Here is a 13125-nt window from a genome sequence, read left to right on the forward strand (position 1 = left end):
ATAGCCAAAGACTTGCAGGTTGGTAGGTAAATTGGCCATTGTAAATTGCCCCTAGTGTAGGTAGGTGGTGGGGATGTGGTATGGAATATAGGATTGGTCTAAATGGGTGGTTGCTGGTTGGCACAGACTCAGTGGGCCTAAGGGCCTGTATTACTCTGAGATGAGGAGGAATTTCTTCACTAGGAGAGTGGTGTTTCTTTGGAATTGTCTACCCCAGAGGGCCGTGGAAGCTCAATCATTGAGCATGTTCAAGACAGAAATCAATAGATATCTGGATTCCAATGACATTAAGGGATATGGAGATAGTGTGAGTTGGATGATCAGCCATGATCTAATTGAACTGTGGAGCAGATTCAATGGGCCCAATGGCCTACTCCTGTTCCTATGTCCTCTGAAATGGCCTAGCAAGCCATTCAATTGTACCAGACTGCTACAGAAAAGTTGAATAAGAATAAAATCAGGTGGACCACCTGGCATCGATCTAGATATCTGATACAACAAAGGTGCATCCTGCCCAGTTGCCTCTGCAAAGTCCTCCTCACTAACATCTGAGAACTTTTGCCAGAATTAGGAGAGCTGTTCGATAGACTAGTCAACCAACAGTCTCAGAATCATACCTTTCAGACAATGTTCAAGACTCCTCAATCAACATCCCTGGGTATGTCCCATCAGCAGGGCAGACTGAACAGAGGTGGTGGCGCAGTGGCATGCAGTCAGGAGGAAGTGTCTCTGGGAATCCTTAACATTGACTCCAGACCTTATGAAGTCTCATGGCATCAGGTCAAGCATAGGCAAAAAAATTTCCTGCAGATCCACACCGACCACCCTCCCACAGCTGCTGAATCAGTACTCCTCCATGTTGGAAACTATATGGAAGAACCACAGAGGGTAGCAAGGGCACAGAATGTAGTCTGGATGGGGAATTTCAAAGCCCATCACTAAGATCTCTGTGATTGCACTAGTGACTGAGCTGGCTGAGTTCTGAAGGACATATTTGTTAGACTGGGCCTGTGGCAGGTGGTGAACCAACAAGAGGGAAAACTCTACTTGACCCAGTCCGCACCAATTTATCTGTTAAATGTATTTGTCCATGACAGTATTGGTTGGAGTGACCACTGCACGATCCTTGAGGAGGTGAAGTCCCGTCTTCACACTGAAGATATCCTCCATGTTGTGTAGCATTATAACTGTGCTAAATGGCATAGATTTAGAACAAACCTGGCAGCTCAAAACTGGGCATTATTGAGGCGCTGTGGGCCATCAGCAGCAGTAGAATTGTATTCAGTTGTGTACAATGCAAATTGTAACCTCATGGCCTGGCATTTTCCTCACTCTACCATTACCATTAATCCAGGGGACTAATCCTGGGTTCAATGAGTAGTATCGAAAAAGCATGCCAGGAGCAGCACCAGAAATACCTAAAAATGAAATGCCAACCTGGTGAAACTACAACATAGGACCCCATGCATTCTAGGCGGTGGAAGCAGCATGCTTTATATAGAGCTATGCAGTCCCACAACAAATGGATCAGATCAAAGCTCTGCAATCCTGCCACATCCAAGGCAATGGCTTCAGTCTTCCCAATATTTAATTGGAGAAAATGTCTGCTCATCCAGTACTGGATGCCGGTTAAGCAGTCTGATAATTTAGCAACAGTGGAGAAGTTGAGAGAAGTGGTGGTGAGGTAGAGCTGGGTGTTGTCAGCATACATGTGAAAACGACCCTGCGCTTTCGGATGCTGTCACTGAGGGACTGCATGTAGATGAGAAATAGGAGGAGGCCCAGGATAGATCCTTGGGGACACCAGAGGTAATGGTGTGGCAGCAGGGTCATTGGAAGTGATACTCTAGCGAAGATTAAATGGATAAGAATGGAACCAGGCAAGTGTAATCCCACCCAGCTGGACAACAGCAGAGAGATGTTGGAGTAGGATGGTGTAATCAACATGTCAAAGGCTGCAGACAGGTAAGGGCCATTTTGATACTGTGGCGGGTCAAAAACCTAATCGGAGGAATTCCAAGGGATTCCAACATGGAAAGATGGGCATGGAATTGTGTGGCTACAACACATTCAAGGTCTTTGGAGAGCAAAGGGAGAATGGAGATGGGCAGTAGTTTGCAAGGATGGAGGGATCAAGAGTTGTTTTTTTGAGGAGAGGGGTGATGACGACAGATTTAAAGAGAGAGAACCATGAACAATGTCAGCTAACATGGAAGCCAGAAAAGGAAGTTTGGTGATCAGCAGTTTAGTGGGTCGAGGGTCAAGGGAGGCAGGAGGTAGGTCTGATGGACAAGATGAGCTTGGAGAAAGCATGAGGAGAGATAGGAGAGAAACTTAGAGAAAGAAACGAGTTCAGGGATAGGGCAGGGGTAGTTTTCGAGGAAGCTTGCGGATGATGGACTAGTGGAAGGGAAGGAAGCATCAAAGGCAAAGGTCTCACTCTTAGTGACAAAGAGGTACATAACTTCCTCACAATATTGGAGATGAGGGTGGAGGAGACAGGGAAGAGCAGTTTAAGAAGACAATTTTCAGTAGAAAAAAAGAAGCTAGGGCTATCTTTCCCTTCCAGGATGATCCTGGAATATTGAACAGTTTTAGCAGATGAGAGCGGGACCCAATAGCGCTTTGTGATCCAGCCAGATCTGACGGTGGATGGCTAAACCAATCGCTCGCCATATCCTTTAAAGTCTGCATCCCTTGGACTTAAGGGAGCAGAGATAAGGGCCGCAACAGGTGGAATGGCCAGGGTGAGAGAGATTAATGGTTTTACTTGGGGCTAAAGCCTCAAAGATGGAGGTGAAGATGCAGTTCAACAATCAGTAGCTGCAAATGTTGTGATGAATGGAGGGTCAAAGGCTTAACATTTGGGATTTTGAAAATACAATTGGAAGTGAATTGGGAGATAGATTTTCTAGGGCTGGGTACAGAAGGAGGTAGAGTTGGGGCATGGAAGAGACTGTGGGTGGAGAGTGATCCAAGGAAGTGATCAGAGATGGCCTAATCTGTGATTGATAAGATAGGAATAGCGAGGCCTCGTGAAATGGCAAGGCCAGGGTAGTGGCCGTTATTATGAGTTTACATGGAGCGGGTGTATTTAGGGAGGATAAGAGGGCAGTGAACTCAAAGGAGAGAGAGCGTGATGAGTTAAGATGGAGTTGAAATCACTGAGGATGAGAAATCATTCAGTGTTGAGGTTGTGGAAGAAAAATAGTGAAGATATCTTAATGAAAATTTTTTTATCACACATGGGTGGGTGATGGAAAACAATGCTTTTAAGTGGTGAGACGGATGGAACAAACTGAAATGCTCAAAGGAGGAGAAAGTGCCAGAGATGTAGGTGGTCAGACCAAAGATTGATGTTGTGATAAGGGCCACACCACCACCATGACAGTTTTAGCAAACAGTGGAAGGTATAGACAGGTGGAGAGGCTTTAGTTAGCAGGAAGGTGTCAGTACCCCTCAGCCAGAATTCCATAAGGCAATTATGCTCGGTATTTAATTGCACTGATTATGTTAATATTTAAAGGGTTATGTTCAATTATAGGGGGAGGGGTGGCGTAGTGGTATTGCCACTGGACTAGTAACCCAGAGATCCAGGGAATTGCTCTGGGTACATGGGTTCAAATCCCACAACAGCAGAAGGTGGAACTTGAATTCCATCAATAAATCTGGAATTAAAAAGCTAGTCCAATAATGGCCAGGAAACCATTGTCGATTGTTGTAAAAACCCATCTGGTTCACTAATGTCCTTCAAGGAAGGAAATCTGCTGTCCTTACCTGGTCTGGCCTACATGTGACTCCAGACCCACAGCAATGTGATTGACTCTTACAGGTCCTCTGAAATGACCGAGCAAGCCACTCAGTTGCATCTAACCACTACAAGGTCAATAAAAAGGAATGAAACTGGACGGACCACCCGGCATCGACCGAGGCACCGGAAACAACAACGGCAAACCCACCCTGTCGACCCTGCAAAGTCCTCTTTACTAACATCTGGGGGCTTGTGCCAAAGTTGGGAGAGCTGTCCCACAGACTAGTCAAGCAACAGCCTGACGTAGTCATACTCACGGAATCATACCTGACAGACAATGTCCCAGACACTGACATCACCATCCTTGCGTGTGCCCTGTCCCAGCAGAAGTTGCAGTCGTATACAGTAGGGAGGGAGTTGCCCTGGGAATCCTCAACATCTACTCTGGACCCCATGAAGTCTCATGGCATCAGGTCAAACATGAACAAGGAAACCTCCTGCTGATTATCACCTACTGCCCTCCCTCAGCTGATGAGTCAGTACTCCGCCATGTTGAACACCACTTGGAAGAAGCACTGAGGGTGGAAAGGGCACAGAATGTACTCTGGGTGGGGGACTTCAATGTCCATCAACAAGAGTGGCTCGGTAGCACCACTACTGACCGAGCTGGCCGAGTCCGAAAGGACATATCTGCTAGACTGGGTATGTGACAGTTGGTGAGGGAACCAAAACGAGGGGAAAACATACTTGACCTCGTCCTCACCAACCTGCCTGCCGCAGATGCATCTGTCCATGACAGTATTGGTAGGAGTGACCACCGCAGAGTCCTCGTGGAGACAATGTCCCGCCTTCACATTGAGGATACCGTCCGTCGTGTTGTGTGGCACTACCACCGTACTAAATGGGATAGCTTTTGAACAGATCTAGCAATACAAAAATGGGCATTCATGAGGCGCTGTGGGCCATCAGCAGCAGCAGAATTGTCCTCAATCACAATCTGTAACCTCATGGCCCGGCATATCCCCGACTCTACCATTACCATCAAGCCAGGAGACCAACCCTGGTTCAATGAAGAGTGCAGGAGGGCATGCCAGGAGCAACACCAGGCATACCTCAAAATGAGGTGTCAACCTGGTGAAGCTACAACACAGGACTATCCGCATGCCAAACTACGTAAGCAGCATGCGATAGACAGAGCAAAGCGATCCCATAACCAACGGATCAGATCTAAGCTCTGCAGTCCTGCCACATCCAAGCGTGAATAGTGGTGGACAATTAAACAACTAACTGTAGGCGGTGGCTCCACAAATATCCCCTTCCTCAATGATGGGGGAGCCCAGCACATCAGTGCGAAAGATGAGGCTTAACCATTTGCAACAATCTTCAGCCAGAAGTGCTGAGTTGATGATCCATCTCGGCATCCTCCTGAAGTCCTCAGCATCACAGATGCCAGAATTCAGCCAATTCGATTCACTCCGCATGATATCAAGAAATGACTTAAGGCACTGGATACTGCAAAGGCTATGGGTCCTGACAATATTCCGGCAATAGTACTGAAGACCTGTGCTCCAGAACTTGCCGTACCCCTAGCCAAGCTGTTCCAGCACAGCTACGACACTGGCATCTACACTGCAATGTGGAAAAATGCCCAGGTATGTCCTGTACACAAAAAGGAGGACAAGTCCAACCCGGCCAATTACCGCCCCATCAGTCTACTCTCAATCATCAGTAAAGTGATGGAAGGTGTCATCAACTGTGCCATCAAGCAGCACTTGCTTAGCAATAACTTGCTCAGTGATGCTCAGTTTGGGTTCCGCCAGGGCCTCTCAGCTCCTGTCCTCATTACAGCCTTGGTTCAAACATGGACAAAAGAGCTGAACTCAAGAGGTGAGGTGAGAGTGACTGCCCTTGATATCAAGGCAGCATTTGACCGAGTATGGCATCAAGGAACCCGAGCAAAACTGAGGTCAATGGGAATCAGGGGGAAAACCCTCCGCTGCCTGGAGTCATACCGTGTGCAAAGGAAGATGGTTGTGGTTGTTGGAGGTCAATCATCTGAGCTCCAGGACATCACTGCAGGAGTTCCTCAGGGTAGTGTCCTAGGCCCAACCATCTTCAGCTGCTTCATCAATGACCTTCCTTCAATCATGAGGTCAGAAGTGGGGATGTTCGCTGATGATTGCACAATGTTCAGCACCATTCGTGACACCTGAGATACTCAAGCAGTCCATATCGAAATGCAGCAACACTTGGACAGTATCCAGGCTTGGGCTGATAAGTGGCAAGTAACATTTGCACTACACAAGTGCCAGGCAATGACCATCTCCAACAAGAGTGAATCTAACCATCTCCCCTTGACATTCAATGGCATTACCATCACTGAATCCCCCACTATCAAGATCCTAGGGGCTACCATTAACCAGAAACTGAACTGGAGTAGCCATATAAATACCGTAGCTACAAGAGCAGGCCAGAGGCTCGGAATCCTGCAGCGAGTAACTCACCTCCTGACTCCCCAAAGCCTGTCCACCAACTACAAGACATAAGTCAAGAGTGTGATGGAATACTCTCCACTTGCCTGGATGGGTGCAGCTCCAACAACACTCAAGAAGCTCGACACCATGCAGGATATAGCAGCCCGCTTGATTGGCACCCCATCTACAAACATTCACTCCCTCCACCACTGACGCACAGTGGCAACAATGTGTACCATCTACAAGATGCACTGCAGCAATGCACCAAGGCTCCTTAGACAGCACCTTCCGAACCCGTGACGTCTATCAACTAGAAGGACAAGGGCAGCAAATGCATGGGAACACCACCACCTGCAGGTTCCCCTCCAAGAGACACACCATCCTGACTTGGAACTTATATCGCCGTTCCTTCATTGTTCAATGCTCAGCCATTTCGAAGGCATGTAAGAGTCAACCACATTGCTGTGTGTCTGGAGTCACATGTCAGCCACACCATGCAAGGACAGCAGATTTCCTTCCCTGAAGGACATTAGTGAACCAGATGGGTTTATACAAAAATTGACAATGGTTTCATGGCCATCATTAGACTAGCTTTTAATTCTAGATTTATTAATTGAATTCAAATTCCACCTTCTGCTGTTGTGGGATTCGAACCCATGTCCCCAGCGCAATACCCTGGGTCTCTGGGTTACTAGTCCAGCAACAATTCCAGTACACCACCGCCTCTACCTAAGACATCTGAATCATGCATAGGCAGTTAAGCAACGATCTTTCGACAGACACTCCTCTCCACACTCCCCCACCTTTTTGATCTTGTGATAAGATCCGCTGAAAGTCCAGAAATGGCTTATACTGATGGCATGTGTGGTGTGATATTGGGATGCTGGTGTAATAGTGCATATGTAATTTGTTACATGTGAAGCAACTAGCATGTAAAATGCATGGTGAAATGCATTGAAGAACAGGGCTCAGGCATGCTCAGCTACCTGTTTTCAGAGTCAACAGCAGGATCAAAAAGATGGCCAAGTTGGAGGACCCCATAAACTCCAGAAGCAGCAGAGGTTTATGCTTTGGCCCAGGCAAGTGAGTTTCTGACCAGGAAGAAACTGAAGCTGAAAAACCAGTCTAACCAATGGCCCGGCACAAGCTCAGCAGAAGATTGGAATCTCTTGATCACAGCAGCAGTGCGGGAAGGGCTGTGAGCCGATCAAGGTAAATTTAAACATCACAAAAGAGCAGCAGACGAGAGGCAGAAGCTGGGTCTGACAGCATAGCCAGTGTAGTTCAGAGCAGAAGTATCTTCTTGATGTCGAGAGAAGTCCAGGATTTTGACACCAAGTTTGAGAGAGGATCTCGATCTACATTTTTTTTTCAAATCATTTCTACAGCTCACACAGCAAAAAACAGCAGCAGGTCAGAGACAAAATCTTACAGTTTATTCCAATGTAGCCCAGCGCAGAAATGTGGGCTGGAATTTTTACCAGCTGGAGTAAAGTCCCGAGCCAGGGCAGTTAAGAGGCCGCTGCTGGGACCACCATCCAATAAAGGATGATGGCCTGCCTCTCAGAGCTGCCAGCCCAATCAGAGGGCTGACGACTCATCAGCCTCGGCAGTGCCATCGATACAGGTGGCTGTTGCTGAGGCTGCAGGGAGAAGGCGAGGGTGCCTCCATGTTGAAGCGATCTCAAAGGGCAAGTAAGAAATTTTTTTTAATGTGCCAGGGCCATGCAGGCAGACCATCTTTCATTCTGTGGACATATCTGGTCTACCACCAAAGTTCAATTAATGCCAACACACTTGGGGAGCTCTGCCTTTGAGAGGACTGCCACATTTGTGACTTTGTCCTGCCAAGATATCGATGCAAAATGCACTGCTGCAATGCACCAATGCTCCTTAGACAGCACCTTCCAAACCCGCGACCACTACCAACTAGAAGGACAAGGGCAGCAAATACATGGGAACACCACCACCTGCAAGTTCCCCTCCAAGTCACACACCATCCTGACTTGGAACTATATCCCTGTTTCTTCACTGTCACTGGGTCAAAATCCTGGAACTCCCTTCCTAACAGCACTATGGGTGTACCTACACCACATGGACTGCAGTGGTTCAAGAAGGCAGCTCACCACCACCTTCTCAAGTGCAATTAGGGATGGGCCATAAATGCTGGCCTAGCCAGCGACGTCCGCATTCCATGAATGAATTAAAAAATTTTAAAACATTTCAGATCGGCCCCAAGCATTCAGACACTGAGGATGAGGAGCGACGAAGAACATGCGATGCCCTGAAGAAGCAAAGGAGGAATAAGTTGAAGCATTGTCCATTGGCTCTTCAAGATGAAGTGCCGGAGATTTCCAAGAATGAAAAGGCCTCAAAAGTGTTCATTTTGAGAAAAGCAACTGAGAATAATAGCAGGCTGAATGCACAGCAACAGAAACCAAATGCAGAGAGGGAGAAACTTCAAAAAGAACAGCAAAAGATGAGGTGCAAACTCTCTGAGCAAGAGTTGTCAAACTACCGAGGTGATATCTGGACTTGAGACTCTATATCTGTAAAGTTCATAATCTCTGTCCATGTGTAAATAATTTTGATATCTAATTGCATATGTTTTTGCTTTTAACGTACAAAACCTATCTTTGGAAAGAAAGGGGATGTTATGTGATTGCTTTAAGAGTAATGTACCTTGAAGATCTTAGCATGCTAATGAGCCGAGTACCAGGATGTGGTCATGTGATTATGTGCCAGTCTCACTCTGTTCCTGTAACACCAACAGGCAGGCTCTGTAAATGGTTAGCTTTGCATTGTATATACCTGTCAACTTTTTAATAAACCTGTTTGAGATCTTCAATCAACTGAACTCCATGCATCTCATTTTTATGTTGCATCAGACAATATAAAAAGTTTCTCATTACAGCTGCACTGTCGAATGCAGACTCTGTCCCTGTCATTACCATCTATTTTCTCTTGCTCACTCGTGAAGTGTGAGTCATCAGATGAAAACCTAACTACCTATCTACATGATCCCAGTGAAGTGTGAGTATCTGAGCTGATGCATGGCATGCATGAGCCCTGTGATGTTGTACCCTGAGAAGGGCACAACTCTTCTAAGGAACAGTCATCAGTAACCTCCACCAATTTCTGTTGCACACATGTTGGAGATAGGTCATGAATGAGTCCTGGCAAGATAGGCATATGTTGCAAGTTATCATTATGCTGTTGAAAGCAAGTCAACCTGGCTGAGTGCTTTAGGTTCACTAATGCCCTTTAAGGAAGGAAATCTGCCATCCTTACCTGGTCTAGCCCACATGACTTCAGACACACAGCAATGTGGTTGACTTTTAACTCCCCTCTGAAATGACCTAGCAAGCCACTCAGTTGTATCAAACCCCTCCAAATTCTAAGAAAAGGAATGAAACCAGATGGACCACCTGGCATCAACCTAGGCACTAGAAATGACAATGACAAACCCAGCCCTATTGAACTTGCAAAGTCCTCCTTACTAACATCTGGAGGTTTGTGTCAAAATTAGGAAAGCTGTCCCACAGACTAGTCAAGCAACAGCCTGACATAGTCATACTCACCGAATCATACTTTGCACCATGCTAAATGGGATAGATTTGGAACAGATCTAACAACTCAAAACTGGGCATCCATATGACGCTGTAGACCAGCAGCAGCAGCAGAATTGTACTCAACCACAATCTGTAACCTCAGGGCCTGGCATATCCCCCACTCTACCATTACCATCAAGCCAGGAGACCAACCCTGGTTCAATGAAGAGCACAGAAGGGCATGCCAGGAGCAACACCAGGCATACTTCAAGATGAGGTGTCAACCTGGTGAAGCTACAACACAGGACTACTTGCATGCCAAACCACGGATGCAGCATGCGATAGAGCGAAGCGATCCCACAATCAACGGATCAGATTTAAGCTCTGCAGTCCTGCCACATCCAGCTGTGAATGGTGGTGGACAATTAAACAACTAACTGGAGGAGGTGGCTCCACAAATATCCCCATCCTCAATGAAGGGGGAGCCCAGCACATCAGTGCGAAAGATAAGGCTGAAGCATTTGCATCCCTCTTCAGCCAGAGGTGCCGAGTGGATGATCCATCTCGGCCTCTTCCTAAGGTCCCCAGCATCACACATGCTAGTCTTCAGCCAATCTGATTCACTCCGCATGATATCAAGAAATGGCTGATGGCACTGGATACTGCAAAAGCTATAGGCCCTGACAATATTCTGGCAATAGTACTGAAGACCTGTGTTCCAGAACTAGTCATGCCCCTAGCCAAGCTATGCCAGTACAGGTACAACACTGGCATCTACCTGATAATTTGGAAAATTGCCTAGGTATGTCTTGTCCACAAAAAGCAGGACAGATCCAGCCCCGACTATCGGTGTGCTCTCAATCATCTGCAAAGTAGTGGAAGGGGTCAGCATCAGTGCAATCAAGCAGCACCTGCTCAGCAATAACCTGCTCAGTGATGCTCAGTTTAGGTTCCGCCAGGGCCACTCAGCTGCTGACCTCATTACAGCCTTAAACCAAACATGGACAAAAGATCTGAACTCCAGAGGTGAGGTAAGAGTGACTGCCCTTGACATCAAGGCAGCATTTGATCGAGTATGGCATCAAGGAGCCCTAGACAAACTGGGGTCATTGGGAATCGGGGAAATTCTCCGCTGTTTGAAGTCATACCTAGCACAAAGGAAGATGGCTGTGGTTATTGGAGGTCAATCATCTGAGCTCCAGGATCACTGCAGCAGTTCCTCAAGGTAGTGTCCTAGGCCCAACCATCTTCAATTGCTTCATCAATGACCTTCTCTTCATAAGGTCAGAAGTGGGGATGTTCGCGGATGATTGCACAATGTTCAGCACCATTTGCGACGGCTCAGATACTGAAGCAGTCCGTGTCCAGATACAGAAAGACCTGAACATCCTCTAGGCTTAGGCTGATAAGTGGCAAGTAGCATTCGTATCACCCAAATGCCAGGTAATAACCACCTCCAACAAGAGAGAATACAACAATCTCCCCTTGACATTCAACAGCATTACCTTTGCTGAAGCCCCCACTATCAGCATCCTGCCATTGAGCAAAAACAGAACTGGACCAGCCATATAAATACCATGGCTACAAGAGCAGGTCAGAGGCTGGGAACCCTGCTGCGAGTAACTCACCTCCTGTCTCCCCAAATCCTGTCCACCACCTACAAGGCACAAGTCAGGTGTGTGTGATGCAATATTCTCCACTTGCCTGGATGGGTGCAGCTCCAACAACACTCAAGAAGCTCGACACCATCCAGGACAAAGCAGCCTGCTTGATTGGCACCCCATCCATCACCTTCAACATTCACTCTCTCCACCACCGAAGCACAGTGGAAGCAATGTGTACCATCTACAAGATTCACTGCAGCATCTCACCAAGGCTCCTTCGACAGCATCTTCCGAACGTTAGAACTGAGATGAGGAGGAGTTTCTTCTTCAGAGGGCTGTGAATTTTTGGAATTCTTACCCCAAAGGCTGTGGAGGCTCAATCATTGAGTATTTATTTAGAGATACAGCACTGAAACAGGCCCTTCGGCCCACCGACTCTGTGCCGACCAACAACCACCCATTTATTCTAACTCTACAGTAATCCCATATTCCCTGTCACCTCCCTACACCAGGGGCAATTTACAATGGCCAATTTACCTATCATCTGCAAGTCTTTGGATGTGGGAGGAAACCGGAGCACCCGGCGAAAACCCACGCAGACACAGGGAGAACTTGCAAACTCCACACAGGCAGTACCCAGAATCGAACCCGGGTCCCTGGAGCTGTGAGGCTGCGGTGCTAACCACTGCGCCACTGTGCCGCCCATATGTTCTAGATAGAGATCGATAGATTTCTAGCTATTAAAGATAGCAAGGGATATGGGGATAGTGCGGGAAATGGCATTGAGAAAGAAGATCAGCCATGAATTGGTTAAAAGGTGGAACAGGCTTTAGGGGCCAAATGGCCTACTTCAGCTCCTACTTCCTATGTTCGATGTTTTAGGTCGACCTTTTAGGACAGAGATGAGAGAAATTTCTTCTCTCAGAGAGTTGTGTGACTTTGGAACTCTCTGCCTCATAAGGTGGTGGAGGCGGGGTCATTGAATAATTTTAGGGCGGAGGTAGATAGATTCTTGTTAGGCAACGGAATCAAAGGTTATCAGGGGTAAATGGAAGTGTGGAATTCAAGACAAACGGATCAGCCATGATCTTATTGAATGGTAGAGAAGGCTGGAGTGGCCGAATAGCCGACTTCTGCTCCTAATTCATATGTTCGTATGTAAGGTGGAATGTGGCTGGAGCATGTTGGGATACCAGTTTGACACCATTTTTGTAATTTGTGTAACTGGAACAGACTGCCCCATTTTCAAGCAAATGCCTGCAGACGGCTGCCCTGCCTGTGTCCATGATTGATGCAGTTGTACTTCTTGTTGTCCTTTTCATTGCAGCAGCTTATTCGGGAGCAGAGAGTGCGAGCGAGTGAGCAGCTGGGAAGGTCAGTTTCAGCTTAAACTTCATTTCCTTTTGTTTTTGGTGGACCAAGGGGCTGCTGGGTAAGTAAAACCCTATATATTTTGGCCGTTTAAAATAACTTGCCTTTCATTGCAGCAGCTTATTCGGGAGCAGAGAGTGCGAGCGAGTGAGCAGCTGGGAAGGTCAGTTTCAGCTTAAACTTCATTTTCTTTTGTTTTCGGCGGACCAAGGGGCTGCTGGGTAAGTAAAACCCTATATATTTTGGCCGTTTAAAATAACTTGCCTTTCATTGCAGCAGCTTATTCGGGAGCAGAGAGTGCGAGCGAGTGAGCAGCTGGGAAGGTCAGTTTCAGCTTAAACTTAATTTCCTTTTGTTTTTGGCGGACCAAGGGG

The sequence above is a fragment of the Heterodontus francisci genome, chromosome 15 (genome assembly GCF_036365525.1).
Source record: "Heterodontus francisci isolate sHetFra1 chromosome 15, sHetFra1.hap1, whole genome shotgun sequence".
In the NCBI taxonomy this organism is placed as follows: domain Eukaryota; kingdom Metazoa; phylum Chordata; class Chondrichthyes; order Heterodontiformes; family Heterodontidae; genus Heterodontus; species Heterodontus francisci.